Raw genomic sequence first — 26,104 nt, 5'->3', positions numbered from 1 at the left:
CATTGATGCCACCTGGAATTCCCTGAGCTTCCTGGTGTCTGTCATTGATACTGGAAAATTCTCAGCCATTATTCCTTCAAATATTTCTTCTATTCCTTTTTTCTCCTTCCTCTCCTGTTACTCCTGTTATGTGTGTGTTAATACCTTTTGTAATTGCCCCCACGCTTCTTAGATATTCCGTGCTGTGTTTCTCACTCTTTTTTGCTCCTCTTTGCATTTGGGTGTTAAGTGTCTGTGCACACCTGTTAACATACATTCACGCTCACTGACTCTCCCGGGCATGTCCGATCTGCCAGTGTGCCCATCAGCGGCATCCTCCATTTCGGTGACAGTGTTTTTATTTATTTTTTTTTAATTGATTTTTTACAGAGAGGAAGGGAGAGAGATAGAGAGTTAGAAACATTGATGAGAGAGAAACATCGATCAGCTGCCTCCTGCACACCTCCCACTGGGGATGTGCCCGCAACCAAGGTACATGCCCTTGACCGGAATCGAACCTGGACCTTTCAGTCCGCAGGCCGACGCTCTATCCACTGAGCCAAAACGGTTTCGGCTCGGTGACAGTGTTTTTATTCTGGCCTTTTCTTTTCACTCTCAGTGTCTCCAACCCTTTGCTTACGTTATTCATCTGTTCTTACCTGTTGTCCGCTTTTCCCACTAGTCCTATCAGCATATTCCTCATGGATTTTAGAAGTTCCTAGTTGATCATGCTAACACCTCTGCCGTGTTTTTTTTTTTTTTCTTTCAATACACCTTATTGATTCTTTACAGAGAGGAAGGGAGAGGGACAGAGAGCCAGAAACATCGACGAGAGAGAAGCATCGATCAGCTGCCTCCCGCACACCCCCCACCGGGAATGTGCCCGCAACCAAGGCACATGCCCCCGACCGGAATCGAACCCGGGACCCTTCAGTCCGCAGGCCGACGCTCTATCCACTGAGCCAAACCGGTTTCGGCCCTCTGCCGTGTTTGCGCTTGCTTCTGAATGCTTGTGCTGTCTCTTCGAAATGTGTGTGCTGTCGGGTGGTGTGCCTTGTAATGTGGGGTTGAAAGGCAGCCGTGATGGACTGGGGGGAAAAGGTACCCTGGTAAATGGCCCTGCAGTGATGTGGTCCTGTGGGGGGAGGGGAGATTTTTAGTCCTGTGAGTAGGTCTCCGTGGTTTTCCTGAGCCTGGGCCCCTGAGAGGTGACCTTCACCAGCCCTTCTAGTCCCTTCTCCATCCTCCCTTTAGGGGAGACAGGATGGCCAGACGGGGCTGGAATCCCGCATTTCCCTTCGCCCTTGTAAATTAGAGGGCTCACCTCCCTCCCCCCATCTCTTGTAACATCCAAGGTGCTTAGGCCCTGGGAGGAGAAAAAAGTCTCCCTGGAGGGCAGATATTTGTTAAGGAGAACAGAATGTTCTGGGCGATTTCAAAAAGTTACTTTCCCTCTCCTGCTGAGATAAAACTTACAAAATGAGGGAGGCCCTCCGAAGGCTGCCTCCCTCCCACCCACCTCCGGGAGTTTCACCCGCGGGCTTGTCTGCACGGTGCCTCCAGCAATTCATCAGCTCGCGTCTGTTTTTCCGCCCCAGTCTTGGCTCGGCCACAGGATCCTGTTCCCAGGCTTCTGGTAAGCTGCGATTCTTTCTCTTTGCCCCGTCTTTCCAGGTTGGGTTGGGGGGCAGCAGTTATTAGCCCTGGGACCTCAGTTTTCTGACGGATCTAAGAGGAGCTGTTGATATTCGATCTGTTGGACTCTTTTAAAAAAAAAACATGCCAAATGTGCACCAGGAGAGGGCTGGCTCTCCAGGGCTGCTGCCCGCCCCGGGAGGAATACTATGCACTCAAAAAAGGCCGCGGGGACAGGGCAAGTCTGCCAGGTGTTTGAAGTGAAGCATTCAAGGTGTGGAACAGGCGCAGCGCTCCCGGTTGCTGGCTGTTCTTTGAAGCGAATGCATGTTGTAGGAAAGGCTACGGACACGTCCCTCCTATTCTTCAAAGTAAGGAAAAGCCAATTTGAAAAGATTAGAACCGAGTCCAAAAATCACGATCGCCTTGGAGCCTGATGGGGATGGTTTCTCCCCTTTTCTCAATTTTGTGCAGACTTCCTTCGTTTGGGTTCAGGGACTGTTTATACCCAAAAACAAAAACAAATCTGGAAGGAAATACACAAAAATGATAGCGGTCATTGGTTTTGGTGATGGGAGAAAGGACGGTGCCACCCGTTTGCCAGACATTTTGTGACATTACATTTCCAAAAGTGTGTGGTGTTTTTTTTTGTTTGTGCGGAAAGCCCTTCTATTTATTTATTTATTTATTTATTTATTTATTTATTTAATTTATTTTTTAATTGTTTGAAGTATTACAAATAGTAGTACATATGTCTCTTTTTTTTTCCCCATTGACCTCCCCCCAGCCTCCCCTTCCCCCCAGTACCAGAAAGCCCTTTTACAAAAGGGAGCGGGCCCGCTTCTGCTGTTATACCACCCGTTCTAGGAACATTCCAGCCCATTCAAAGGCCATGGTAAATCACCATTTTGGTCTGCAACCCCATGTTAGAGCTTGACCAAGCATACAAGACGTGCTGGTTTGGAAACAGCGTCGTTCTCTCCAGCCCTTGCCAGGGAGAGGGAGCCGGGAGCCGAGCTGAGGGCCTCTGCACCACCCTCACCCCCTCCCCCTCCCCGCAACCCCCCAAAGTCCGAAATGAGTCAAAACTGGAAGGAAGGGAGCCATGGGCGCTGTGTAATTGACAAATCATTTGCATTTTTTTCTAAAAAGAATAAATCGTACTCAAAAGAACCCGACAAAAAATATGCTTAAGAGCCAGGAAAGAAGTAAGAAATGCAATGTTTGGAATAAGAAAATAAACCAAAAACCTCACCGATCTGGGCTGAAAGAAAGCCTCGTTGTATTGGTGAAAAGTTTGAATGGCAGAATATACTTAGAGACAGAGCACTGTTGTTACCTACATTAATGTATAATTATTTGGTATTCATATATGATGTATATTACCTGCAATATAAATCACTATGTGTTATTATGCACTTACAGCACACGAGTTCTGTCTTAGAAGTCCTGAAGAAAGCGAATTTCAAACTTGAGTAGCTTACAGTAGAGTCCCAGGGAAGGGGGGGCACCTCTTTAACTTGGACCCCCGCAGCCCTTCCACTCTTGCTTCTAGAAAGCTCTGTGTGAAATATAGCCCTCAGGTCATCCCCTGCTGGCCTCAGATGCTGTGGAGATGCTGCTTTCGTTACTGAGAATGATTGAGGAATTCGGGGAGCCTTGATTTATGGCCATTTGCTCCGAAGCACAGGTGACATCCTGGTTTTTCAATTGGTGTGGGGGGGGTGAGGGGGGGCAGCATTGTAGGACTGAGCCCTTAACCCAGCCGTGGGGCCCGCGGGCCGGATCCGGCTGTTCTATCCGGTTCTCTTGCTCTCCCCTCCGCTCCTTTACTTTGAATTTATATTAGTTCACACAAACACTCCGTCCATGCTTTTGTTCCGGCCCTCCGGTCCAGTGTAAGAACCCATGGTGGCCCTCGAGTCAAAAAGTTGGCCCACCCCTGCCTTAACCTATAACCCAAGGAGATGGGGTTATAGAAACCTCTAATCTACAGACATTTTACCCAATCATTTTGGGTAAAATTTATTCTTGCAATTGGCATCTCAGGTGGAGGGCAGTCTTAAACAGTGGGATCTGGGCGGACAGTGTCAAAATGGAGGTGAATAGTGGTAGGACACCCGACTGCTGTTGGAGATGCTGGGGTCCTCCACTGTCCCCCGCCACACACACACACACACACACACATGCACACGCACACGCACACGCGCACACACACGGTGAAATTGGCGATCAGAATCTTAGAGCTTCATTGTCTACTTTTTTGATAAGCAATAACGTCTTCAAATTATAGAACAGACTGGGAAGAACCTCTGGCAAAAGAAGACTTGGTTGAAATTTGGCCTTTTGACACCACCTCCAGGCTGCCCCAGAGGAAGGGGAGGGTGTGTGATCAGGCGGAAGGCAAGATGGAGCTGAAGCGGCACCAGCCGGCTCACGGGGAGGGAATGCAGCGGGAATTCCAGGCTCTGTCTCCATGGAATGACCAAGCGGCCGCTCTGGGGGAGCGCAGCGCGGTTTTGCTTGGTTTTGCTTGGGAAATGGTTGTGGAAAGCAGGTTGGCTTTGCGGGTCCGCGTTTCAATCGTGAGGCTCCCGGTTTCGCTGGGTGAGGCCTGGAAAATTTGGAACCTTCTGGACAGACACAGAGAGCCCAGCTGCACTGCTGTTCAGGAGTCTGAGTTGATTAGAACCAGGCTGGGGCCGAGCTGAGGCCTAATGGGGAGCCCGAGGGCCTACTGAGGCTTTTCACCTGGGCCCCACGCTGCGGAGGGGAAGGTGCTGGGGAGGGGAAGGCGCTGGGGAGGGGAAGGTGCGGGGAGGGGAAGGTGCTGGGAGGGGAAGGTGCTGGGGAGGGGAAGGTGCGGGGAGGGGAAGGTGCTGGGGAGGGGAAGGTGCGGGGAGGGGAAGGTGCGGGGAGGGGAAGGTGCTGGGGAGGGGAAGGTGCTGGGGAGGGGAAGGTGCGGGGAGGGGAAGGTGGCGGGGAGGGGAAGGTGGCGGGGAGGGGAAGATGCTGGGGAGGGGAAGATGCTGGGGAGGGGAAGGTGCGGGGAGGGGAAGGTGCAGGGAGGGGAAGGTGCTGGGGAGGGGAAGGTGCGGGGAGGGGAAGGTGCAGGGAAGGGAAGGTGCTGGGGAGGGGAAGGTGCGGGCTTCTCAGGAAGCAGTTGATACTCTCCAACTAGGAAAACGTGTACCTCTTTCGGTCTGAGAGTCTAGCCCAGTGGTCGGCAAACTCATTAGTCACCAGAGCCAAATATCAACAGGATCGAAATTTCGTTTGAGAGCCACATTTTTTAAACTTACACTTCTTCTAACGCCACTTCTTCAACATAGACTCGCCCAGGCCGTGGTATTTTGTGGAAGAGCCACACTCAAGGGGCCAAAGAGCCGCAGTTTGCCGACCACTGGTCTACTCTAGACAAACGAGCAAGGCTGTGCTAGTAAAAACAAGTGGAAGGGCTCAGCTTACTTGCACGGTGGCGGTTTGTATAGAACACACACTAGTAAAGCAGAACCCTTCAAATTTTACAGAAAAGCCAAGGCTTCCAAAAAGTCTCGCAGGGGTCCTCAAACTTTTTAAACGGGGCCAGTTCCCTGTCCCTCAGACCGTGGGAAGGCCGGACTATAGTTTAAAAAAAAACTATGAACAAATTCCTATGCGCACTGCGGGCCCGGGACGCGTCGGCTGCTAAGCAGGACAGGCAGCGGCACCCGGCGGGCCGGATCCATGTCCTCGGCGGGCCGCATGTGGCCCGCGGGCCGTAGTTGGAGGACCCCTGGCTCGAGTGAAAGGAGGGAAATAGCAGCATGGACTCTGCGTCCAAGTCCTTGGCTGGGAGCAGGTCAGTTTCGGGGGCTCTCACGGGGCAGGTGGGCTGGTGCTGTTCCAGGCGTCGGTGGCCCATGTGCCATTGAATATCCGGGAGCGACAGCATAGGATCAGCTGTGATCTTTCCGATTGCACTTCGTCCTCCCTGTGTTTTCTCTCTAGCTGTGTCCTCTGCCTGCTGCCATGAAGGAAGATGAAATGGGGCCATTTACTTCGATTCTTAGTTAACATATATTTAGGGTCAAAATACCGAATCATTGTGGACTTTCCTCCTTCCATTCAAATCACAAAGTCTTCTCCAGGGGGACGCATTATGAAAGCTTGCCCTCTTTTATATTAGCTTAGCCTTGAACCCAGAACACAGCTCCACAGGTCGGAAGCCTTTACCCGCTTGTGTGACATTTACTGTCCTGTTTAAAGAACTTTGACATTCATAGCCCTGATCGTTTTCAATAATGTCAGCTTGCCCAGGAAATTCTGTGTATTCTTTAAGATAAGTGTCCTTCTAAACAATGAGCATACCTTGCAAGTATTTCGGGGGCGGGGAGTGAGTGCAGTGGGAAATTTTATGAGGAAATGTAATATAATAAGGCTTTCCCCTACCAAGGCAGGACCAGGAAGTTAAAAAAAGTTATTTTAAAGCTAAAGCACAGGTGTTAGGAAAGAAACGAAAACACGGGCAATAAAAAGGCCGGCTTGGACTGCGCGGACTTGAACTTAAGGAGCTGCACTGTGGCGTTGAACCTATTCTTTGAACTCAGCTGTTCACTTCCCATCCCATTAACTGGGAGAAAGGTGTCAAAAGCGGGCAGTGCTGTAGGGCACCCAGTGGGCAGCTCGAACGCATAGAGGGGACTTGCTTGCTGGCGAGCTTGCCCTGATAAACTAGGTCCCTCTAGAACCGCTGGTGGGAGTGTAATTTAGGGACTAAACCATATGACATTGAATTTTTCCCACTTTTCAAAAATCGTGGTAAAATATATAGAACAAAATTTACCATTTTAACCATTTTTTTAAAGTCCTCGCCTGAGGATATGTTCTTTTAAAAATTGATTTTAGAGAGAAACACTGATGTGGGAAGCAAACTCGTTGCCCCTCATATGTGTCCCGACCAGGGATCGACTGGAAACCTAGGTGTGTGCTCTGACCGGGAATTGAACCTGCAACCCTTTTTTTTTTTTTTAAACAGACTTTTTTTAAAAAATAGATTTTATTGATATTTTACAGAGAGGAAGGGAGAGGGATAGAGAGTTAGAAACATCGATCAGCTGCCTCCTGCACACCTCCTACTGGGGATGTGCCCGCAACCAAGGTACATGCCCTTGACCGGAATCGAACCCGGGACCCTTGAGTCCGCAGGCCGACGCTCTATCCACTGAGCCAAACCGGTTTCGGCCCCACTTGAACCATTTTAAAAATTCATTCGCTTTAAGTCCATTCACGATGTTGGGCAACCATCACCACTTTCCATTTCCAGAACTTTTTCGTTGTCCCAAACAGAAACAATGGAATTGAGAGCACACATCCTTGTTAAAGGTGCATTTTTGTTGGGGTTAAAAGGCTTGTGTTCAGCACTTACTTACCCTTAATGTTTCCTTCCTTCAAACCAATGGTAGCAGTGTATGTACTGGCTCCCTCACAGGGTTCTGAGGGTTAAATAGAATAACCATGCGTTTAGCAAACCTGCAGTGTACATGGATGGTAGTGGACAAGTGGAGATAAGTTTAAAAGATAAAAATATGCTACGAATGATTAGGGCTATGAAGTTTGTGTCTTGGACACCTTATTAGATAAATTTTGTGGTGGAAACTATAGTCTAATACTGTATAAACAAATGTGTGGGTTTTTTTAACATGTTTTTAAAATATATTTTTATTGATTTCAGAGAGGAAGGGAGAGGGGGAGAGAGAAACATTCATGATGAGAGGGAATCATGGATCGCCGCCTCCTGCACGCCCCACCTGGGGGATGGAGCCTGCAACCCGGGCACATTCCCTGACGGGGAAATGAACCTGGTTCATAGGTTGATGCTCAACCACCGAGCCACACCGCCTGGGCTAGACAAATGGTTTTACAATTCAGGATGCTAGTGTTGTTGTACTGTCACTGTGTCACCCTGAATTAGTTTGGATTCCGACCCTTTATTACAAATTAACATAAGGAAGTCCAACTCAGTCCTATACAAAATACAATGATTTGCTGTATGGGGTTTTGCTATGATTTTTGCATCCAGTTTGGCGTGTGCAGCATTTTTAAGTCAAAAGGAAAGCTGTGGTAAACTAGGAACTGCACTCGCATCAAAGGTACGCTGCGTAGACGTGTTCCAAGCAGTCCATGCATCTTAAATTAACCTGATAACCTCCACTTAGGAATGTCAACCTAGCAGGCTTTTTTTTTAATTGATTTTTTTAGAGAGAGAGGGCGAGGAAGAGATTGGCTTGTTGTTCCATTTATTTGTGTGTTCGTTGGTTGATTGTGTGTGCCCTGACCGGGGATCACACAACCTTGGCTATGGGGCCAATCAACCCAGCTACCCTCTCAGGGCCTGGAATATCAACATGGACACTAGTCTGTGACAGAATGTGTATCACGGGTTCAGAAGACCCCTCGGGGTTCCAACACGGAATGGTGCTGATGATTTGGCAAGAGAGGCCGATCTGGCCACTTAGTTCTAGCGCTTTATTTGTCGTCCGTGACACTTCGCAGTGTTTTCCTTTGCTGTTCTGAGGGCTTCTGTGGTCAAAGGGTGGTGGGTCAGTGTGAGGCTGGAGGAAGCCTAAGTGCTTTCAGGTACTGATGTTGCAAGATCCAGTGATTGAGCTCCTCGGAGCACCTGCTTCATGGGGGCTGGGAAGGCTCCCCCTGGCAAGTAACCCCCCCCCCCCCGCAGCCTTGGGAGATAGCCACACCTTCCTCCTATCGGTGTGGAGCAGGTGGCCAGGGACTTCGCACCCGTGCCGCCTGGCCGCGTCCCTGCCTCGGGGGGCCTGGCCGCCTCCCGGACCCCGTGCGCCGCTGGGACACCCCCCCCCATCAACTCCCCCCGCCCCCCCTCCAGGCATCGCGGGTGCGAGCGCCCGGCGCGTGGTCTCCGGATCTAGTCTTTCCGCCACCCCTCCCCCCACAATCCCGGAACTGGGGGGCGGTGACGTCATCATCCGGGCAACTCGTCGGCGGAGCCACGGTTCACAACGGAACAAAAACAAGCGGCCCCAGTCAAACTCTGAGCGACGCGGCTGTGGCTCGCGCGATTAACTCTGTCCTGTCCGTACAGCCTGCCAACCCCGATCCGCCAGCTCCTGCCGCGTGGTACGCCGGCTCCTCGCGGGCCTCCCTGCCCCCACCCCCGCCCGTCCTCCTGCCACCTCTGTCCCCGCTCCGCGGGGAGCCCGGGGCTGGGTAACAGTGTCCCCGGGGGGAGGGGGGGGCAGCGCGATCCCGGAGGGCGGGGCGGCAGAAGCGCTTCTGAGCGAACAATCTTTCCCGCATTGTCTCCCCTCCCCCAGCTTTCCGGGTTCTCCGCGTCTGGCAGCCGGGCTCCCGGGGCGGCGCGCCAGTCTCCCAGGCTTCGGGAGGAGGAGGAGCGGAGGGAGGTGCGCGAGCCCAGGGAGTGGGAGGAACAGCTGATCGCGAGGGTAGGTGGGGGCGGCGGGCGCGGGCCGGGGGCGGGGCCTCGCCGGGGCGGGGCCTGCGGGGGGAGGGCTCGCCGGGGGCGGGGCCGGGGGCTTTGGGCGGCTCTGGAGCGGGTGGGAGTCTGCGCCGCCGCCGCCTGCGCTGCTGCCGCCGCCGCTCCTGCCGCCGCCGCCGCTGGCCGAGCGGTTTTTTTTGTGTGGTTTTTTTTTTTTTTTTTTTTTTTTTTTTTTTTGCTTTGCTGGATCCGCCATATTGACGAGGACGGGCACCCGCGGCTGCGGAAGGTAGTGGCCGCCGCCGGAGCTGCAGCCCCCGTGCAGCCGGCGCGCCGGGGCCTCCCCGCTCAGCCCCTCCCGCTCTCAGTTCTCAGGCCTCGCGGGAGTCCGTGTGCCGCCCCTCCCGGGAGGCGGCGGCTCCTCAGCGCCCGGCTCGGTCGGCGCCGGGAGCGAGCAGCGAGTAGCGAGCCGCAGCGCAGCGAGCAGGCCCGGAGCGCGGACGCGGACGGCGATCGGGGGGAAAGCGAAGCGGCCGCGGCGGGAGGAGGAGGAGCAGGAGGCGGTGACGCAGGACAGACGCACCGCCCGGAGCCCGTCTGAGCGCAGAGCCCGGCCTGAGAGGAAGGGAAGGGGACCGGCGGCGGCGGCGGAGGGGGAGCGGCGGCCACCGCTGCAGGGCGGGCGCTGCGAGCGCGAAGTCCCGGCTCCCGAGCTGTCGCCGCGGCCTCTCCACACACTTTGTCTCCCGTCCCCCCCACCGGGGGCCTGGGATGCACCCGGGTCCGTCTTGCCCCGGGACTGAGTGGCGCTGCCGGCTCCGCGTGTCCCGCTGCTGAAGACGAGACGCCCGGGTTGTGCGGTGAGTGGCCACCTCGCCCGGGGGGAGGGGGGGGCAGGACGGACGCGCTTTCCCGGGGCAACAGCTGGACTTGGCCGCGGGGAGGAGGGCGAGGGGGGTGTGTGTGCGCCGTGCACCCCGCGCCCGGGGGCTTCCCCGCCGCCCCCACCCCGGGCCTCGGCTGGGCGGGCGCGCGCGGCGGGGGCGCGGGGCCGGGCTCCCCGCGGACCGGCGTCCCGGGAGCGTGTGTGTGTGTGAGTGTTTGGGGCTGGAAGGGAAAATGGCTGACGGCTCCGTCCCTCCCCCTCCTCCCCCTTCCCGTCCTGTCTGGGGCCGAGTGGGAGGATGGAGTCTCCGTGCCCTGCGGGCAGCCTCCGCATCCGCACCCCGGGGGCCGGCGCGGCGTCGGGGGCTCCGGGCCCCCCTGGCCCGGGGCTGCCAGCCGGGCGCACGGACGGCTCGCCCTCCTCCCCATTCTTGTTCCACTTGACACCAAACGCCATTACTGAGGTGGAGTGATTTGGAGCCGGGGCGCTAGGCCTCGGCTCCGTCTGGCGATCGGGCCCCACGGCTCGGCCGCCTCCCCCCTCCCCCCCCCGTCCGCCCGCCCGTCGAAGCCCGCAGCCTCCCCGCGACCCCAGCCGCAGCCGGGTCATCGCCGCCTCCGCCCCGGCCCCGGCCCCCCCCGGACGGGGGGTTTTGGATGCAGAAAAGCTCCCTCGGACCCCCCACCTTTTCTATTTTTAACCGTTTCTGCCCCAAATAGTAGCATGTGCGACTCCGTTCACGCGAAAACCTCCCGGTTCTGGCGATGCGAGGCTTGGGCGTCGATGCGTGGTTGGCTTTCCATTCATTGTGGAATACTCGCCCGAGGCCTCCCGCAGCAGGTGTATGCGGGTGCGGTGCGGTGCGGGTGCGTGTCTGCGGCGGCTGCAGCCCGCCCCGGGGTTTTCTCGCCTCTCGCGGACAACTTGGTTCAAATGGCGCAGGTTCCTTTTTGCAAAGCGCCGCAGTTGAAGCGCTCGCTGCACTGTTCGCTTTGCACAGGTGTGTGGCCTTTCTCCGCGGCCTTTGAATGGAACCGAGCGAGGCCCCCGTACGATCCGGGGCCGCGCTGTATTGGGGGGGGGACGGGGATATTCGGTAGCATCGGTAGCATTCCTTCACCCGGAAACCCTGGAGCCCCCCGACGTCTGCCTAACGTGGGTAAAGCTTGACTTTGGAGGAAAAAATTAGGCAACTTTTCAGCAGCAGGCACTCGAGCCTCTGCCCGAGCTCGTTATCGGCCCAGGGATGACACGGTGAGGCCTGATGAGCCGTGACCGGCCTGGTTTTGTGAACCTGCACACTTGAACTTCATATAAAAATAGAGCCTCCCAACTCCCCTTCGGCTCGGCCTGGGCTGCTGGTTTCAGTGGGCTGCCATTTTGCTTTCGGCAGATGCCTTCCAAGAGCTTCGGGATTTCATGTGTCAGAGACACGAATGTGTCGCTGTTTGCCCTCAATTTTAAAGCTTCCAACTTGAACTCTAAGCTCCATTTGCCCAGTGTTCGGATGCGGGGAAAACCAGAAGTATTTCAGACGGGTGTATCAAAATGTCCCTGATATATTTTGCTTTCTCTAAAAAAAATAACACATTTGAACTTACACGAGTTTTTGCTCCCCGTTCCTTTTTAAAAAAAATATTTTTTTTTTTGCGTGAACATTTCATTTGTAATCCTCCACGTATTATCTTGACGTTCTTTTGTTTGCTGACCTTGGTAGTTTCTGAGGGAAAATTTCTGGAGGGATTAGATAACAGCCAGAACATTTAGACGTTCTTGAAATGCAAATTCTTCAGAAAGTAACTTTGAAGGCAGATTGTACCTTTCATCAAATTATTGGGATCTCTTGGCGTTCCGTAGTTCTCTTGTTTTATCTCTGGAATGCTCAAGTGGGATTTACTTTGGATCTTTTTTCTTTCAAGATTTTGAAATAACATTTTCTAACATCTCGTGAAGATGGGAGATTGCATGGCTATCTCCAGCGATAATTTTTCTTTGATGTGGCGTTAATAACTCTCTTGGACTTTTTGAAGATGGATGTTTTCCGTGAATTTAACCTGGATTTGTTAGTTCTTGGGTAGCTGGACACATTTATTATTTCATAAGGGCAATTTGAAAACGAATGAAGTTTGCACACTTCAGATTCAGAATTTTAATATTGAAACCAGTCTTTGTTTAAATCAGGTTAACGACGGTTTGAAATATATAGGGGGGTGTGGTGAGAGGGTTAGTTTTTTGGACAGTTTCTGGGTTGGGGGTGGTGTCTGATGCTGTGGTTGTTGAGAGAGTTGTTGATTTAAAATTTTAAAGGAATGTGATGCTTTATAATAGCCTGCATTATATTTCCTCTTTTGCTGTTACGTTTTCTGAATTTTGTTTTTCCTCAAAAATTGAAAAACATGGTTTCAGTTTCCATTTGGTTGTTTTAGGAGCTGTAAAAGCTATTGTATTTGTGGCTAAGGTGTCTTCTTGTTGTTAATCCTCACCCAAGGATATCTTTCCCATTGACTTTTTGGAAGGGATGGGGAGAGACAGACAGAGAAACAGCGATGTGAGATGATTGGTTGCCTCTGGCATAAGCCTGCAACCAAGACCAGAATCGACCCCGGGACCCTTCCGTCGGAGGGTGGACACTCCATCCACTAAGCCAAACCGGCTAGGGCTAAGTTGGCTTATTTTAACATTCACAGAGTCTAATGTTAGTGATGGGGAAAGGGTTAACGCATCAGACCCCACCCCTGGCTGCACATTAGAAGCACTTGGGGGGGGGGGGGTTAAAAAAAATCCAGATGCTTGGGTCCCACTCCCAGAGACTGCTGATTGGTTCTGACATAGGGTCTGGGCAAAGCCCTGTTTGAAAGCGCTGGAGGGTGATTTCTCAGATGCAGCCCGGCTTGCAAACCACCCGTTACTGTTGTGAGCATGTTCTTACCGAACTTCCAAGCGGGTAAAGAAGATCGGTTCCTTTCTTTCTCAGCTGTTCTCCGTTATCAGCATGATTGTCGTTTATTGAGCATTAGAAAGCGTCAGCACTGTAAAACATTTCCCACTTGCTACCTTCCAGAGAGAGTATTGTGTCCATTCTACAGATGAGGGACTGAGGCCTGGCTGGGGGGAAAAAAACAAAACAAAAAACGTTTGGGTTGTTTTCTATCCTGGAGTAACCAGATTAAACATTTAAAATATGACCGTAATCTGCAGTTTGGGACATAATCTTGGTTGGTCCAGGGAGATGCTGAAGCTTCGAGGCAAGTATGTTCTTTCCACACGTTCAGGTTGATAGTTTAGTTGACGGTGTGTTTACTATTAAAAGGATGTCAGGCAACTTTAACCCTTTTTATTTAGTTCCTTATATATTATATATATTATAATATATAATTTCAAAGCATTACATATAGGATTACATGAGTCTCCTTTTTTCCCCATTGACCTCTCCCCGGCCACCCCCACCCCCAGCACCGTGCCCTCGCCCCCCTAGTGTCTGTGTCCATGGGTTATGCTCATATGCAAGCATACAAGTCCTTTGGTCGAGCTCTTGCCCCCACCCCCTTTCTTAAAAGATGCGAAATGGAGGCATCGTCTCCCAGTAGTTTATTTAAATCATCTCACAAGTGAACATTTAGTATCGTGTGAGCATCTGTGTTCAATTTGAGAATTCTAAGTTTTATTTAGCCTTGTTTAATAGCTGTACATTTTACAAAAGCTTTTTTTAAAAAACCAAGGGCTTTATTTTGCATTTTTATCGTTTTGGCTGGTAATTGTATGGAATTAATGAAATAGTGATAACACTTTATTGTTTTAATTCCTTCGGTCTGTCCCTTGTGCTAAATTCTGTATTGCGAGCAGTGAGCCTGCTATGGTAGAATCTATGAGCATTCTTAACACGGCACCTGGTTTGTCAGGTCTCTCTGTTAAATTAATGATTACTATAGTCTTACTTCCTATGCTGTAAAGTCTATCATAAGGAAAATAGACTTAATGAATCTTCTGCTATGCATATATTGGAGCTGGGATGATCACCCAGTTATTGCTCTTCAATAACAAAGGCCAATGTAATATACTTTTAAGGAATAAGGTGTGAAAAGACATACTGTTAAGATGAGCTGTCTTATGCTTATTCTTTAAAGGTGTTGTGCTTATGAACTTCAATGAACAGCCATCCACTAGACATGTATTCCACAGCAAATGAGTTTCCCATCTATTTTCAGTCACTAACAATGCTTTTCCCACCTCCCTGTGTATCAGGATCACCTGTGGAGCTTTAAAAAAATGGATCGGCCCAGCCGGTGTGGCTCGGCTCCGGCTCCGCTGGCTGGAGCCGCATCCCTTGCAGCAGAAGGTCAGGGCGCCTGCCCAGGTTTCGGGTTCCATCCTGGGTTGGGCACGTGCGGGAGGCAACCAATGGATGTTTCTCTCTCCTCCTCCCTTCCTCCCCCGCTTCAGAAAAAACCAATAAAAACGTATTACAAAAAACAAAACCCCAAAAGATGACTGTGATCCGCGGTTAGGGGTTTCTGGTTCTTTTTGCAATTCATTTTAGGGGAGATCTGCGACTGAGATTGTGTCCCACCGGCAGGCAGTAATACTCCTGCTTGGGTTAGTTTGTCAGTCACACTGCCAGCAGCTCCAGACGCAGACACAGGGCAAGGTTCAGACACCAGGAGTGGGCAGAGACCGGGATAGCACTTAGAATTTCATGCACATACACACATACACATGAGCACCTTCTTAGAGTTATGGGTCCAGCTCTGATACATGTATATCTGTTAAGGCATTAGTTTCCTTTTTATCTATTCAACACATTTATTGGGCTAGAATTACTATTGTCTAGAATCTTATTTGGTATGAAATGGGGGGGCATCGGACTAGCTGATCTCAAAAGTTGTCCTAACTAATTTTGTCATTCTTCATTGCGCCTCCTAGGAGACTGAGTTAAGTTACTGTATTAGACGTCTATCTAGTTGGGGTATAAGCCAGTGGAATTTTCCTTTTACCTTTCCGTTTCTTTAAATAAGTTAAATAGAAGTTCACTCGGAACCCAGCCTTCTCCAGTGAACCCAAATGTCATGCACAGCAGAAATGGATTCTCTCCAAATTCTTGCAAGTTGGCTTTCGGAGTCTGGAATGACACGCTCTGGTGTCACCTCTTCCTCCTGCCATTTCTTCCCTGTGGTGATGCTCTCTGTAAGTTACCTCCATACTGGGTCTTTCGGTTTGATTTTTTTTTTTTTTTTGGATGATTAATCTTGTCCTCTGAATTCTTTTAGGTTGGTGGCGCCCATGTGGTCAGACTCAAGATCCTAGGGCCACTGATACATCCCTAGCACCTAGAAAGTTCTTGGCACGTGAGGCAGTCAATAATATTTTTGTTGGATGAATAGTCCACCATATTCTTGGTCTGATTTCTGTCCTCCCTCCCCCCGCCAATCTCTTTATTGCTTGGAGTTAAACTTGACCTAATAATCCTTTTATGGTGAGCAGCTCTGAAAGGAGTCTTAGCTCTGGTCAAACTCTGGTTTTCAGATAAGGAACGGGGCTCAAAGAGGTCAAGTAACTCGACTGAGGTAGCATGCTGCCCCATGAAGCTGTTTCCAGATGGAAGGAGTCACATTAATGAGTGGATTCTTGAAATCCCGTTCCCTTTGTAGTCACTCCCATAAAATTCACACTAAAGTCTCTCCCTGGTTGATAATGGATCGTAAAGTCAGGGAGCCTGTCCTTTATCTTTGTGCGTTAGAGCACTTGTTTACAATAACTGTTTGATTGCCTGAATGGCAGAATCTGGACGAATATTTGACCCCCAGTAACCTAGAACTGCTCGTCCGAAATGGATGTGTCACCATATCTGTGACTGATCAATCATGTAAGCTTCTGTCGCTTTAGACTCAGCTGGACCAGCCATCATCAAAGGAATTCTTTTTCCTGGGATGATTCTGAGTTGGTGGTTTTGGGTCCCATCCTCAGGCGCACAGCCTGTGTAGTGGGAAGAGAGAGCATTAGGAGGAGTAAAAGGAGTCTTTGACTTCTTTCCCTGTCCTATTTTGCCCATTTCCCTCCTGTTGACTTTGGTGGTTCAGTTCCGGTGTCGGCAGACTTTCTATAAAGGGCCAGATCGTGAATATTTTGGGCTTTGCGCTTAGAGTCTAAGAGAGCATCGTGGTGTTTGACCCCATGTTAAAGGAAAGCTAACTTGGAACGATGTGGTATCAAAATAGTTTATTATTTTCATGTCTTGAGGGATAGTATATAAAGTAAGTTTTCAGAACACACTAAAGCTTACTTTTAAATACTTCAACCAGTCTATTTGCTGGAAAGCTTCCTAAAGTTCTACACTTTCTCTTTAAAACTTTTACCTGATTATGAAGTCAGTGTATTCTGTTAAGAAAAAGCTGAGCCCGTGGCGAGCTCTCTGTACCTTGTTGCCTCACAAAATTGAGGAAATCAAGGCCCCTGCACGCAGCCAGGCGAAACGATGCCAAATCTGTCAAGATCGAGGAAAGTGAGGATAATGGGAAGTTTCAAGTCCAATGCAGCAGATGCCTGTATACCTCGGTCATCGCAGACAGACAGAAGGCAGGGAAACGGAAGCAGTCCTTGCCCCAGTACTGGCAGTGAAGGAGCTGAAATGAACTAGACTCTGATCTGTATTAAAATGTTAAAAATCCCCCCCCCCCAAGAAAAAGTTGGGGGAACAAAAGGGGGGAAAAGCAAAAACACAAACGCTACCTCTGATAATTCCATTGTTGAAACAGCCGCATTATAGATGTGTGTTGAATCAAAGGTTCTCAGCAGTGACCTGATGAATTAGCTAAACTGTGTTCTGCCTCTGGACCTGCCTCTGGAACGGTTTTCATGCCCCTCCTTCCCAACTCTCTTTTTTGTTGTTTGTTTGTTATTGATCTCAGAGCGGAAGGGAGAGGGACAGAGAGAGAAACATCAATGAGAGAGAATCATGGATCAGTTGCCTCCTGCACACCCCCTACTGGGGAATCGAGCCTGCAACCTGGGCATGCGCCCTTGACCGGAATCGAACCCGGGACCCTTCCGTCCACAGACCGACGCTCTATCCCCTGAGCCACACCGGCTAAGGTCCCAGCTCCTTTTTAAATACTGCCCCAAACTGTCATCATGAAGTTGACTTGAATGTAATTTTCCAACTTAATTTCCCACTGTTTCTGTCCCGTCCCCCATCCTCCATTCACGTGCCTCCCAGCTCTCCATAGGCTCCCCGTGTTTCCATCTCTGCTCCTCCGTGCTCCTCCGAGAGCGGCCGGGTGTTCTCTGCCAGGGACATCTTGAACGTAACTGAATTGCTCTTCGGCCCGGTCCATGTTGTGCATCTCTTGCTTTGCCTCTTCCGTGGCTACTGAGCTTCACAAGATTACGCTTCAGGCGTCTTTGAACAAATGTTTCTGGGTTTTTTTGAGGGGTTGTTTGTGTTGAAGCTAGCTCTTTTTCCTAATGGTCATTTTCACATTGTTGTGGTTCAGGTCTTCGCTACCTCCCTCCCTGTGCGCTGGCCTGGGACATGAGAGAGCAGCATGTTACACTGATGTATATGGAGAGTGAGGAGCTCTTATAAGAACTGTAAGGGTGATGGGCTCCGCTTCCCGTCTACGCCTTTTCCCATTTTAAAACGTTAACTAGTCCTCAACGTAAGTCAGGGCCCGCTTCTGCCTCTTGGCTGCTAAAGGGGTTTCTTTGTCTTGCAAGGCGGTACTGCCTGCTTGAGAACAGCCCCGGTCCAGCAGCTTCCTGCGTCTTGTGTGCGAATTTGCAAGGTAGTTGCATTTTGCTCTTTTATACAAATAATTGGAAATGCCCTAACCGGTTCGGCTCAGTGGCTAGAGCGTCCGCCTGCGGACTCAAGGGTCCCGGTTTCGATTCCGGTCAAGGGCATGTACCTTGGTTGCGGGCACATCCCCAGTGGGAGGTGTGCAGGAGGCGGCTGATCGATGTTTCTCTCTCATCGATGTTTCTAACTCTCTCTTCCTCTCTGTAAAAAAAAATCAATAAAATATATTTTTTAAAAATAAAAGTAAAAATAATTGGAAAACAAAAGCGCGTCGCCTGGAGGTCTCAGCGGTGGCCTTGGTGTCCTTGCAACAGGGACCTGATCAGGGTCTGAACCTGTCACCTGGCGGGGTTAGGTTGTGCTCACTGCTTCTATTGGTTGACTTTGTTCAGGGCTCAATGAAATCATTAGGATGAAGCAGGAAATGAATCTGGCAAACGTGTAGTAAAGCTTATATATAAGAGGTGAGGCATAATTAGAGGGTTTATAATACTTTGCTGTGCTCTGACTTGAGAATTGGAAAAACCCCTAGAAACTCGTGTTTAATTAGTACGTATATATCTGTGTACTGTGTCCTTTAGAGATATTAAATCAATTATTCAAAATTCTTGAGTTCTTGTCTTGGAGCTGGAGAGGGATTGGGGGTCCAGACAGGGCTGGGGGAGGAACCTAATGTCGGGCCTGCGGGTGTGTTCCTTGCCTGATAGCGGAGGCCGCTGTCTGACAATGTCAATGTTAGCGGTCTCAGGTGGCCTCTGCTTGAGGATGGCCTCGTTCTCCTCAGTGCATCATGGGAAGGAGAATCGTGTCAGTGAAAGGAAAATCATGGAAAGATTCCCTGGCTTCCATTTTTGGTGTGTGTGTGTTTTTTTTAAACCACATTCATATTTTCAGTGGAAGAGCTTTAGTTTATGTGGGGTTATATCCAATGATATTTACTACATTAGAAATTAAAACAGATATTTTAAAAATGTATGTATGCACTCAACACAAAAATCACTGAATGTTAACGTAAATAATGCTTTTCTGGAAAATAAGTTTCCCCAAACAGGAATTAGTGAGAAGAGTGTTGCTGTTTTACATGTTTGCAAATTTGCATATCTGGCTTAATAGAAGACAGCTGGATTCTCCATCGGCCTCTGCCTTCAATCTGTTGTCACATAATTACATGCTGCCTCGGGAAGAACTCGGCTCTACACCTGAGGGAGAATGCCGGGAAATTGGCAAATTCCGCCTTGTTATCTTGAAAACCATTTTCATCTCCTGAATCTGCTGAACAGGGGTCTTAGTGAGCCACACTCAGAGAACCAGTGCCTCAGGCTCCCAGGGAAACTGCATTCTCCTTTGAGCGGCTTATCTACGAAGAATTTTTACTTTTTAGGGGAGATATAACTTGCATACCGCAAGTCTGCACGTTTTAAATGTGCGGTTTGATGACTTTTTACAAATGCCTGCAGAACTCCCATTCAGATCAACATAGACCATTTCCAGCATCCCCGACGGCTCCCTCATGCCCCCTCTCCCCACCCCCAAAAAGAAAACCACCCCACAATATTCTGACCTCCATCTTGCAATGAGTTAGTTCGGCCCCTTTAAGAACTTCTATAAAAGGAATAAGAGAGAGTGCACCTTTGAGTCTCGCTTCTACCTGACATATGCTTGATTCATTTTTTCTTTCACATTACTGTGTAGTCACTGGATGAAATAGGCCATGGTCTACGTCTCCGTTTTATCGTGGCAGTGTTTTTACCGATTTTAAAAAGTGTTACCACGATTATGTTAGCCCATGTCTGTCGGTGGTGGTAGCTACACAGCCAGAAGTGGAATTGCTGGGTGTTACAGGACCCCATTTCCCAGGTAACTAACTGGTTGTGCCAACTTAGAATGCCACCAGCAATGTGGCTCAGGTTCCTCTTCCTTATCGTCACTTCCCCTTGTTAGTCCTTTCAACTTGAGCCATTTTGATGGGGATTTAGGAATTTCTAATTGTGGCTTAAATGTTTGCCTATAGATTGATCTTACTGATACTTAACTCTTACTTACCTATGAAATTTTAAGTTTGACCAGCAGACAGCTTTTTAAGCCTTGTAGCTCAAAATCACTAGTTGAGTGAATTTTTTGAAAGAAGATCTTTTAAAAAATGAACTTAATCACCCAGCCGGTGTGGCTCAGTGAATTGAGTGTCGTCCCATGTTCGATTCCCGGGCAGGGCACCTGCCGGGGTTGTGGGCCCCATCCCCAGTAGGGGCAGTGCAGGAGGCAGCCAGTCGATGTTTCCATCGCTTTCTCCCCATCCCTCTCAGAAAATCAATAAAAAATAGTTGTCTTCCTTATGATGATCAATTTCTTCCCACATCGATTTTTTTAAAAAAAAAAAAACACCCGTAATCTATTTAGTAACAAGGGAGATTAAGCATCCTGTTAATGAAAAAACTATGCACGTTTGGCTTTAGAATATGTCTGGAAAATCTTTTCTCTTGAGAGATTCAATACTTCAGACTAAAAAACAGCCTTCAGATATAAACCAGGAAGACAAGAAATAACAAGTGTCGGCAAGGATTCGGAAGAAAAGGACCCCTTGTTGGCGGAAATGTAAATTGGTGCAGCCACTATGGAAAACAGTATGGAGGTTTCTCAAAAAATTAAAAGTAGAACTACCATATGATTCAGCAATGCCACTTCTGGGTATTCATTTGAAGAAAACGAAAACACTAACAAAAAGATATACGCAAATGTTCAACTAATGAACGCATAAAAACGTGTACCGTACACTGGAACACTTAATGACAAGAAAAAGAAATGCAACTTGGGTGAACCGGACAGACGATGATGCTAGTTGAAAGACGCCAGTCGCAAAAGGTGCCATATTATGTGCTGCCATTTATACGGAATGTCCACAATAGACAAATCTCTAGAGAGAGAAAGTAGGTTACATTAGGAGTGGAGGGAGGGAGGAGGGACTGGGGAGTGATTGATGCTAATGGATATGGGGTTTCTCTTTGGGCCAATGAAAATGTTCTAAAATTGATTGTGGTGCTAATTGTACAACTCCGAATAAGCTAAAATCAAGTGAATTGTACACATTATGGGTGGTGTGTATGGTAAGTGAATTGTATCTCGAGGCTGTTATTTTTTAATTATTGTATGTAAAATATTTAATATCCTGAAGATAATCTCATTGACTAAAAGGAATTTCAGATTCTTTGGTTTTCTCTTCAAATTCTTTACGTTTGTGATGTAATCGAACTGGAGAATCAGGTAGAAAAGGACCCACTGGAAGCACATCGAAAATGGATTATTGATCATCTATCTGCCTTGCTGAAAATACTAAAGGAAATGAGGTCTTTGTTTGCCGTGTATTGGATCAGCATCTCCTGATTGGATTGGTGACGTCTATAAGTTAATTGTGATAAAGATTGGTGAGAACTATTAATAGGCAACTTCGTTGTTATCCTGTCCTTTTACCAGCAGGAAACTGATGAGTAGGCTTCTGTGACATTTGGTATGTGATTGTGTCAGATATTGTAAGTCACCATTGCTCACTTATCAGGTTGATGTGTTGTAGGGACTGGAACGGGCTGGGGCATCACCGTTCGGAAGGATTTGATGAACGAACGTTTAAGTAAAAGGTATATCTTCCTCTCGAAAAGCAATCCGGGTGTACGTGGGCTGTAAAGCTGGGTCTTTTGAAGGATTGTAGTGTAGAAAGTTGTGAATATTAACTTTCTGGTGAGTGGGCCCAAATATAAACTAACAAGACGTAGGTATGACGGACAAGGGAAGGAAAGCTTTTCCTGCTGACTCAGTGGGCTTCACAATGCTGTCACCGAAAGTGGTCCGGGGGGATTGCATGTAGAAACCCCTGCATGTGGAGCGTTTAACTTCCCAGTTTTAATGGTCTGCGCGCACCCGTCTCCTTCTCCTTGCACGGTTTTAGCCTTCACAGTATCTCTCTGTTCTTCTTGTGCTCAAGTGTTTTCTTTTAAAAACTAGTCTGTTTCGTTTTCATTTTTATAGTAAACATTCCTACATGTGATTTGTCCTTGTGCACTCGGAATGTACATGTTCTGCTGCTCTTCGGTAGGGTGTTCTAAGGGTGTTGATATCTAGTGTTACAGTCTCGTTTTTAGTTTTTAATTGCGGTGTGATTGACAGCATTATTAGTTTCAGGTGTACAATGTGATGATTTGATATTCGGATATATGGCTGAAGCATCAGCACAGTGAGTACAGTTAACATCCATTACCATACAGTGTTAAAAAGTATTTTTCTTGTGATGAGAACTTTCAAGATCCATTTTTCCTAACTACTTTTTTTCCATGTTTTTATTGATTTTAGAGAGAAGGGGGTTAGGGAAGAGAGAGAGGGTGGGGGAGATAGATGGAGAAACATGGATGGGTTGCCTCCTGTATGCACCGTAACCAGGGATTGAACCCACAACCTGGGTCTGTGCCCTGACCTGGAATTGAACCAGCGACCTTAGACGCTCAACCAACTGAGCCACATGGGCCAGGGCTTCCTGGCTACTTTGAAATATGTCAGACAATACTATTAACTGCTAGAGAGGCCCAGTGCACAAAATTCGTGCACAAGTAAGGTACCTAGTCCTGGCTGGTGATCAGGGCTGATGGGGGCTTTCCTTTGTTCCACGCCGCCCCCTGGTGGTCAGCGCATGTCATAGTGAGCAGTCAAACTCCAGGTTGACCTCCTGGGGGGACACTTTGCATATTAGCCTTTTATATATATAGTCGCCAGGCTGTACATTACATCCTGTGACCAACTTATTTTATAAACTGGAAATTGGTTCCTTTTGACCACCTTTGCCCATTTTGTCCATCAGGCAATCACCAATCTTTTCTCTCTATTCCTGGAGCTTGGGGTTTTATGTTTTCATTTTACATTCCATATGTAGGTGAGATCTTACAGTATTTCTCTTTTTGGTGGACTTATTTCACTTCATGGTCCATCCATGTTGTTGCAAATGCAAGATTTTTCTTTTCTTTTTTGCTGTTGAGTTGTATGCGTTCTTTATGTATTTTGGATATTAAGCCCTTATCAGATACATGATCCGTAAATGTTTTCTCCAGTTAGCTTGCCTTTTCATTTCATTGCCGTTGCCGTGCAGAAACATTTGAGTTTGATGTCGTCCCATCTCCTGTTAATCTTCCGCTTAGTTCTATCCATTGTAAAAGTGGGACCTTGTAGTCTTCAGTTACTGTCGAATTGTCTGTGTCCCTCCTTTCTCTTTTCCCCTTCATGCTTTGAGGCTCCGTTATGTTGCGCCTATGACCTTAGGATTGTTAGGTCTCTTGATAAATGGGCCCTTTTACGTAGACTATTCCTCTTTATCTTGAGCAGCCCTTTTGTCTACAGTTGTATTTTTATACATGGGTAGCCACTCTAGCGTTCTTATGGTTGCTGTTTGGCATGATGCTTATTTTTCAACCAGTTTGTGTCCTTGGATCTAAAGTCTGCCTCCTATTGACATTATGTGATTGGATCTTCCTTCTTCAATTCCAGCCTCTCCCTTCATTGTGATTGGACCCGCTCACATTTCATGTCATTATTGACACACAGTATTCCCCACCTTATCCACAGGGGATACACCCCCAGATGCTTGAAACCACTAATTACATACCAAGCCCTATATGCACTGTGTATCGTTGGAGCTGTTTGATTGGCGTTTCCCGAAGGCTCACGATCGTGAGCATCTTTCCGTGTGCTCTCGGCCCATTTCTGTATCTTTGGAGAAATGCCTCTTTGGATTCTTGGCCTATTTCTAAATTGGATTGTCTTTTCATTAGAGTTGTCAGCATTTTTTTATGTTTCAGATGCAAGTCCCTTATTGGATTCCTGGGTTAGAATTTGTTTCTGCCATTCTGTGGGTGGCTTGTTCGCGGCCTTGACTTGGATTTGTGTCTAGTTTATCATAAGAATGTGGTAAGGATGATGAGTCCTGTGCTAATGATACCGTTATTGGTGCTGGGAAACGTGCTGGTGGAGTTGGAAAATCAGGCCTTGCCTCGAGCAAAGGCTACGTTTTAACAGCGCTGTGGACTCCGCCGTGGACAGCAATGTGCTGCATTCCAAAGTCCGATATGTGAAGGCTCACCTCCCGTTGCACAGTAGTTCTGGAACGTTCCTTGTACATGCCACATCTCTCAGGAGTACAGCTGTTGTGTTTTAGAAGCAAAGTCTGGTGCGCGGGCCATCAGCGGTGACTTAGAACACTTAACATGGGGACATCACAGAAAGTGAGAAGTGCCGTTTTAGAAAAAGGGTTTCTCCCTGATGTTCCAGCATCGTCAGGGCATGGCCTGGGCGTTCACAGTGGAGACCCCTGGCTCTTGCCCTCTGACCGCCTCCTTATCGCCCCAGCCTCTTTCCTCCTGAAGTGGGGCTGAGTATAGGCTTGTTCTGAGGGTTAAATAAACTCGTGCCTGTAACTCACTTGCAGTAGAACCCCACACAAAGCAAACACTCCCGGCAGCTGCTACACTGACCCTTAGTAAGAAAGATGGTGTTGAGGAGGATCGGAGAGGCGGTGTCGGCAAAGTAAGTTACGGCTCGCTGTGGATGGCCTTGAATCCGAGTTCTTCCAGAACGGCGGCGGCAGGACCTGTCTCAGGGGGTTGCCCTGGGTGGGAGCGTGGAGGCCCGCCAGGCTGCTGTTCGCATGGGGTCCTGGAGGGCAGGCGGGCGGGCGGGCGGCCGTGGGAGGGGGGCAGGTCACTGATGCAGATGGGAAGGGGTCTGACTTCGTTGTTGTTTCCCTGACCCGCGCCAGCCCCCCACTTTAGTTTGAGCACCTGCTTGTGTGCCAGTGAGTCCCTGGCATTCAGTGAGGGAGAATTCAGACCGCTTCTGACCTGGGGGAACTCGGCGTTTTGGGGAGCGGGAGAAAGCATCGCGCAGATGCGATGTAACAAGAGCCCCGGGGAGGAGTGGACACAGTGAAGTCCCCTCTTAACTACTCTTCAGGAGGTTGGGGGGCTCGAAGGAACAAAGTGGAACTGAACCCACCTTCCCGTAGGTCAGCCTTAGGAGGCACTGGTGCGGGACGTGGATGCTGCGGGAGAGGTGGGGCCGAGTGAGGGGGTGTGTGCAAACCAGCCCGCTGCTTGTGCAGAGGCCCGGGGCGGTGGGAGGGGGTACACCCTAAAGGGGCCCGGGGCGGTGGGAGGGGGTACACCCTGAAGGAGCAAGGTAAGCTGGGGTTTGACCAAGCTTCAGGGTTTCGGGGAGAGACTCTAAGGACCATTTGAGCAGAGAGAGAATAATAACTGGGCAGGGAAGGAGCCTTCTTTGTCCTGGGGCAGTGGTCGGCAAACTGCGGCTCTCTGTTGACTAATGAGTTTGCCGACCACTGACCTAGACTCTCGATTCCAGTAATTACAGGCTGTTGTTGTTCCTTGTGATTAAGCCCCTATCCCAGTGGTCTGCAAACTCACTAGTCAACAGAGCGGCGAACCGCGGCTCACGAGCCGCAGTTTGCCGACCACTGTCCTGGGGGTCTCTGGTATTAAGGACTTCCCATTGAAAGCTGCTAGAGAAAGCCAGTTCAGCAAAGTGCGAAATAGCTAGCAAGTGGTTTGCTTATTTCAAGTAAATAATGCCAGCCTGGCCTGGTGGCTGAGTCAGTTGGAACATGGTCCCCTACACCCGAAGGTTGTGAGTTCGAGTTCTGGTCAGGAGGCAGCCGGTGGATGTTTCTCCCCTCCCTCCCTCCCTCTCTCTCTCCCTCTCTCCCTCCCCCTCCCTCTCCCCCTCTTAAGAAAACAAACGTAATGGCGATCTTGATCCAGGTGAGGGTGATGTTTTTCCCATCTGGGGGATGTGGAGATGCTAAGTTTGAACATGAAAAGATGCCGTGTTCTCCAGGCAACCTGATCCTGCCATGTGGCTTAAATGGCACTTATTAAGAAATGTGACAGTATTACTCTTGCATAACTTAGTTGTAGCATATCTTGGATAATTTTTTTTCGAATACTCAAAAACCCTACACAGTACTTCTAAAAAGGGAGAAGAAAAAAAATAAAAAATAAAAAAATAAAAATAAAAAGGGAGAAGAAAATTACATTTTAAAAAGTTATTGTGTGCTTGGTATTTGCAAAACACCTTTATTAAAATAATTCTCCCGGCATTTTTGTGGATAGCATTCTCTCAGTCGGAAAGACCTGGGAAAGTGGTGAGTTTCTTACTGCCTTTAAGGTAGGCAGTTTGTGAGGGACAGAGGTAGGGTTTTGAACGAGAGTTACGTTTGTGTCCAGAAATCAGTTTTAATGGGTTCAGTGTTTTTTTAAGCTCCTCAGATGATTTTACAGATTTGACAGATTTCTCACTCTAAGTCTCCCAA

The 26,104-nt window shown here is 49.0% G+C and overlaps 1 protein-coding gene across 5 annotated transcripts in view; it reads left to right on the top strand.

Moving 5' to 3' along the window:
* Positions 1-8,579: 8,579 nt before the first annotated feature.
* Positions 8,580-26,104, top strand: part of USP9X (ubiquitin specific peptidase 9 X-linked) — a 78,079-nt gene continuing 60,554 nt past the window's right edge. For 4 of the 5 annotated variants that reach the window (XM_080652025.1, XM_080652023.1, XM_080652024.1 and 1 more), the window contains exon 1: positions 9,325-9,930. The gene's annotated coding sequence lies outside the window, so the exon portion shown is untranslated. Of the gene's footprint in view, positions 8,752-9,324; positions 9,931-26,104 lie in introns of those variants that run through there. The other variant, XM_080652022.1, reaches the window with a different exon arrangement.

The sequence above is a fragment of the Plecotus auritus genome (assembly GCF_963455305.1).
Source record: "Plecotus auritus genome assembly, chromosome: X".
Classification (NCBI taxonomy): Eukaryota; Metazoa; Chordata; class Mammalia; order Chiroptera; family Vespertilionidae; genus Plecotus; species Plecotus auritus.
This window is presented reverse-complemented; position numbering and strand designations above follow the sequence as displayed.